The 6,540-nt window shown below is 29.5% G+C and overlaps 1 long non-coding RNA gene across 1 annotated transcript; it reads left to right on the plus strand.

Annotated features, from left to right (window-relative positions):
• Window positions 1-3,184: 3,184 nt before the first annotated feature.
• LOC112751628 (uncharacterized) lies at window positions 3,185-4,801 on the plus strand. Its single transcript, XR_003176439.3, has 2 exons — window positions 3,185-3,362; window positions 3,504-4,801. It is a non-coding gene; the product is annotated as an uncharacterized lncRNA (long non-coding RNA).
• Window positions 4,802-6,540: the final 1,739 nt, after the last annotated feature.

Raw genomic sequence — 6,540 nt, forward strand, 5'->3', positions numbered from 1 at the left:
TCCTTGGCTTTCCTTTATTCTTTTGCTTAACTTTATCATGTTCCTATTAGGTTTCTTAGCACGCAAGTAATCCTTTCCTGAGCGTTGCGCTTTTTGTTTTGCGATTTTATTTTACCCGTTTTTCAAGGCTCCTAGTTAAGTATCTTTTCTCTATTATTATATATATATTACTATTCTTAGAGGTCGTAATACCTTACTAACTCAGTCTTATGACTTAAGCATAAGATTAAGTATGGTAGGGTGTTACAAATCACAATCTCCAAATAAGTCTAAAGATTTTTCGAATTTGAAAATATTTTTATAGATGAATAGTTTTTTCGTTGAATTTTCATCCAAATTTATAAAATTATATCCAAAACCTACAAAAAGACCAATACACCACAAAAAAAAATTATTTTAGATTTAAATTTAGATTTCAAATATAAAAAAGAAAAAAAGAAAAAACAGAAAAAAGAACAAGTAAGCATACACAAATAAATAGAGAAACTAAAAAAGAGAATACGGAGGAGGAGAGTGTGGAGAAAAGAAGAGCAGTAGTGGAACAATGTGAACGACTAAGGAGAGAAAGGCGGCCCTCAGGGTGCTTTGTTTAGTGCTTTAATTTTGTTAACAATATATATCTGCAAAGTTCTAGTATAGCAAATTGGCAACCTATTTAATTTTAGAGTAAAATATATTTTTTGTTCTCTAAGTTTAGTAAAAGTTTTAAAAATATTCTTAAATTTTATTTTGTTTTAATTTTGTCCCAAAAATTTTCGATTTGCATCAAATATACCCTCAACGGCTAAATTTTTAAAAAAATTAAGACCAATTTAACAATAATGCATGAAAAGTATGCTTGATTTGCTTTTGTTAAGAGTTATTCTTATGAAATTGTTGTTGAATTAATCTTAAATTTTTTGAAAAATTAGTCGTCAGGGATATATTTGATGCAAATCAAAAATTTTTTGGATAAAATTGAAACAAAATAAAACTTAGAGAAATATTTTTAAAATTTTTATCAAATTTTAGAAACAAAAATATACTTTACCCTTAATTTTACTACTTGATAAGGATGTCACCACATGATAATATAATTGTGATAAATTCTAATCTCAAACTTTAACTTAAAACGCCAATGAGTAATAGCTCAAATGATATAGTCTCCCCAGAGGTTGCGGGTTCGAGTCTCCTATCTTTGGTAAAAAAAAAAATACTTTAACTTAAAACAATGAGTTATACTTGATAAGCTTCATGTAATTTTTTACTCTTTTTGACTATCAACTTATTTAATAAACATCACTGTTTTCTTTCTTAAAACTTCTCTGTTTTACCAATATTTACCATCTTAAATAAGTAATCTTTTAATTTATGAAACTTCTATCAATTTCTAAAAATTTTAATTCAATTTAAATTCTCCAACTTGATTATAAATTATTGATAAATTTAGTTTAATTTTCAACCATTTTGAATCAAGCTAAACAATTAGAAGAATTTAGCATGTTTATTTTTGTTTAAATAATAGAAGTTGCTATTAACTAAGCTATTCCTCCTTCTTAATAAAAAAACATAAGTTATTCATTTATTTATAATTGATTAGTACATTTAAAATCAATAGTTATTTTCATGTCACATCTCACATGAAAATAATATTACAAATTATTAAATAATTTAATATATTTAATTAAATAAATTATCTAACGATTTAAAATATTATTTTATATAAAAGTATTTTCATAAAATATCTCTTTTAAAATAAAAGAAAATAGTCATATTTTCTATCTAAACTTTGACTTAAACTTTTAGTTAGGATTTTTCTTTCAACAATTTTGTTTGATTTTTAAAAATTGCTTCTAACGCAATGGGGAATAATGAGGATCGAAGCTTGTTGTTTTGCCTCTTCGAAACACGAAATGTAACATGATGTGTATATAATAAAAGATCAACTAATAAATTAAGTATTATATATTTATATATAAATATTTATTATTTAATTTATTTTATATTTTAATATATATTTTATATTTGATGGTTGCATCACTAATTATTAATGCACCGTTTATAGTATGGGCATAAATGTCACGTATAATATAAGCGGCAAACTGTGTTACACCTTATAATTAGGGAATAAGTACGAAAAGTTTCTAGTTATCTGTGACTGTGGACAAGTACTAGTCTTCAAAAATAAACGCGTAATAGTGGAGATGGTGCAATTTCCCATATATAACTAAGAGTCAAATCTACATTTAACGACATATCCATGACCATGCGGCCATATCCTCCTCGCAGCATCAGCCACATGTCATTGCCTACATCTTCATGTTTGATCAGAAAGGTGCTAGTCAATTGCTTTAGCTTGCTTAATCATATATTTTTAGCTAGTTAATATTAGTGATGATGTCCATACATTCAACATTGGTAAGGTAATGAATAATATAATCCTTGTCCTTACTATTTCGCTATGAAGAGTACATATCTCTTTGTAACTTTGTATACAATGTAACTAACACTAATTAACTAAACTATTCCTCCTTCTTAATAAAAAAAACATAAGTTATTCATTTCTTTATAATTGATTAGTACATTTAAAATCAATAGTTGTTTTCATGTCACATCTCACATGAAAATAATATTATAAATTATTAAATAATTTAATATATTTAATTAAATAAATTTAAATAAATTATCGAACGATTTATAATATTATTTTATATAAAAGTATTTTCATAAAATATCTCTTTTAAAATAAAAAAATAGTCATCTTTTCTATCTAAACTTTGACTTGAACTTTTAGTTAAGATTTTTCTTTCAACAATTTTGTTTGATTTTTTAAAAGGAGGCCACTTACATAAAGATATAAAAAATATCTTTTTTTAAAGATGTGTATACGTGCCATAATATGATTGGACATCCTTATTAAACCGGTTAATAAACTATTTTTTATTAAATTAGAATAAAATCGATTTATTATAGCAAAAATAATAAACCTAATTGTTGGTATTATAATTATTAGATCCGATTTGTTCCGATCGATTTACACAATATAAACCGAATTATATTTAAATTTTTTGATAAAAAATAAATATATTCTTAATTTTTTATTTTACAGACATTTAAGTCCCTAATAATTTAAAAATACAATTAAATTTCTAAAAAAAATTCTAACTCTAATCCCTTATCCTTCCCCAAGCCCAAATCCAAGCCTAATCTCTCCCTAATCTATCAAGGTAACTCGAAAATTAAAAAAATCTAGCCCTAACGTCTCGTTCCTCTGCCTTTTCTTACTGAAGCTCGAGCTCTCATCTCTTTGCTCACCGGCTCAATCTTAAGCTCACTTTCCTTCCAGGATTCGGAGCCACTTCGCACTTTCATCTACCTGTTTGGTACGTTCCGTTTCTCTTTCTTATTTTTTTTAATATTTTTTATATGTAATTTTTTGTTTTCGTTTTTCTTTATTGTTAATTAGATTGTTAATTCCTTGTCTTCTAGTTGCCAATTTGTTGTTTTGTTTCTATTTTTTGAAGCATGATCTGAATTGGTGCGACTTAAGAGGAACGAACGAGAAACAGTTGTTGGATGGATAGGTTGATTGATTCATTGTTCAAGCAATAGCATTACTAGTTAAAATAAATGGTTATGGTTATGCCTTTCTGGTTTAATTAAGAGGTGATTTGAATTCTGATCAATAAATACACTATGCAGTATCAACAGAGATAATGTAGTTTGATATGCTAGAATCTAACTTAAAAAGTATACACCTAACCTAATCTAATGTACTATTATCTAAGCTGGAGCCTTGAAGTTCTGCTTATTCTTGTGCTTTCGCCGATAAATTCTGTTTGATAGTTCCCTAAGATAGCTAATTGCTCAATCTTTCTTTGATTTTAGAATATCCGACTGTACTATATTTAAAACTAACACCTTTCCCTTCAGTTTAAGGATTGCAGCATTGATTTGTAAATAATCAGTGGGGTTGCTGTTGGTTGTTGAACCCATGGTTATCAAAAACTTTTCAAACAGCATGTTTTGTGTAGAAGTTTGCTCATACAAGAGTGGTTTTCAAGTAAAGGTCTAATGTAATTTCGCTACATTAGCTTCATGAAGAGCTGAGAAAATGAGTTACATGAAAGACCAACCACGTTCCTCAGTAAAACACCAAAAATCAGAAAGCAATAGCACCTATAATACTGGAGAATCCAACCCTGGAAATAACCTTTGGACAGATGGGCTTATTTGCGCTTTTGAATTTGTTCAAGGACGAAAAAAACCAATTAAACATAAGTCCCCATTGAAGATCTCAGACAAACTAAATTTGGATGTTTATCAGTGCAAGAGGTCTGGCACTTGAGAAGGTTTAACACATGCTGCTTCTGGCAGGCCAGATAAAGATAATCTCTCACATCATTCATCTGTAAATTCCTTGAGGGACAGTTCGCTTGGTGCCTCCGATGATGACAAAGAGAGCCAGGTTTCTCAGGGTGGCCAATTTAATGCTGCATGAAAATACGAGGGTGGTCACTGGGTACCGATTGGATGGAAAAGAATTGTACAACTTGTATAAACAGTTCAGTTCCATGAATTGGGTTGCTGGCTTGCTGGTTGCTAGGTTCCAATGGTGGCAGACTCTGGCACTTGTAGAGCCATAGCTAACCAACCCTTTCTCTCTCTCATGTATTATATAATGTATATATAGAAATGAATAGATGTATACTAGATCCAAGGAAAGGTCATTAGGGTAGAAACATGCTGTTATTTGTGATTTGTACATAGACTTATTCATTTTCATTGTGAAATAAATTGAGAAACTTTTGAGAAAGGACAATGGGGGGTTCATGGCTGTTACCTGAGCTTTAATTTAGAAGAGAATACCCTGTTAATTTTCATTTCCAATTCTTAATTATGGTGCAGTTACATTTGGCTCTTTGATATTTTATCTACTTCACTTTGATCAATTGTCAAATTTTAAACCAATTAAACATGAATAAAAGTTATTAATAGTTTATCATTGACTAACAAAATATTAATTGTTATCATTTTATAAATCTCAAACCATGTATATTTATTGATCTTGTTACAACGATAAGATTTGCTTGACTTCAAAGATCACAGACACAAATATTACAGTCTCTTAATTTCTACGGATAAATGAGTACACATCTGTTATAGTGGTATGAGAAGTTATTCATTGGATTAGAAATTCCTAGTTGAAAAAATGAAAATAAATTGACAAATGATCATTCCAAGAGGCACTAATTTTGAGATGCATGTTTTAGGAGTCACTGACAAGCTGAAGAGTGGGCATGGAGGTTCCAGCTATTGAGGCTTTGAAGAGTGAAAGAGCAAGTTTTGGTCTATGCAAAGGAACTTCATGTCCTGCTCCCCTTACTGCCACAAAGGTGAGTTCATCATATTCTTGTGTCCACCCTCCAACCTGTTTTTTTTTTATATCAGATTCACACTCCACTCAACAAAGCCAGTATCTGCCTATGAATTGCAAGACTTAAAAAACTCGACTGCACTTACCTGCCCTTCGTCGTACCATGGACGCCAAGGGCCAACTGTCGGAAGCTTAAGAGCATCTATACTAAACCGAGTGGATGGAAAAGAATTTTAAGACGAAATTGAGATAAATTTCACACAAATTAGAGACAAAATTTTTGTTTCGAATAAAATTGAGACAAATTTTTTTTGTTCCAAATTTTTTTTTCACACATTTTCTACAAATTTAATATAATATTTCAAACAATTTTTATACAAAATAATTTGCTATTTAATATATAAATATTTTAAAAAATAAAGTATATACGATCTACTCTCTATATTAAGACCATTATAATAAACAAAATTTTCATATTACATCGTTGAAATTATAAACACATAATAAAGTCATAAAAAAGTTAATTACAATTAAAAACTTTGTTGGCATTATCCATTGAAGCTGTACTCTCTGGTTTTTTACAATGAAGCAAAGCTACAGATCTGTACTTGATTGATTCTCCTATACATATCTCTGAATGTATTTACAAAGCATGACTCAAAACCACGACGAAACAAAGCCTCCTTCTAAGCAATGGGTTTGTCAAAAAGCTTAACATCCATGTTCACATTCTAATACTTCTTTCCTCCTATTTGCTATCATAAACCAGGTTCATGAGCCCAAAAAGCATCTGGATCTGGACAAAAGAGAGAAAAATCTTGGATTTCTCTATTTGCTATGTGCCAATTGACAAAGCGAGCTTGTATCAACTTGAACAGAAAAAGGATGACCGGAAAAAGCCAACATTTATCATCTTTCCTGCAAGACCATATCCAAACTTGAAAACAAGGACCAACATAAAATATACTAGAAGCAAAGCAGAAAGCCCATCTAAAAGCAGTTTCTCATAGGAATAAAAAAATGGAGTTATTAAAATTTTTCTTTTTTCATCACAAAGACAGTGCTTTATCTGTGATAACTCAAAACTCTAGGAAAAAAAAATTATGAGGGGCATCCAGCAGTTATTGCCAAGTGGTGGGCTACTGGAAAGAAATAGATAGAAGCTACAGACCCAAATTACAGTG

Source organism: Arachis hypogaea, chromosome 15, assembly GCF_003086295.3.
Source record: "Arachis hypogaea cultivar Tifrunner chromosome 15, arahy.Tifrunner.gnm2.J5K5, whole genome shotgun sequence".
Classification (NCBI taxonomy): Eukaryota; Viridiplantae; Streptophyta; class Magnoliopsida; order Fabales; family Fabaceae; genus Arachis; species Arachis hypogaea.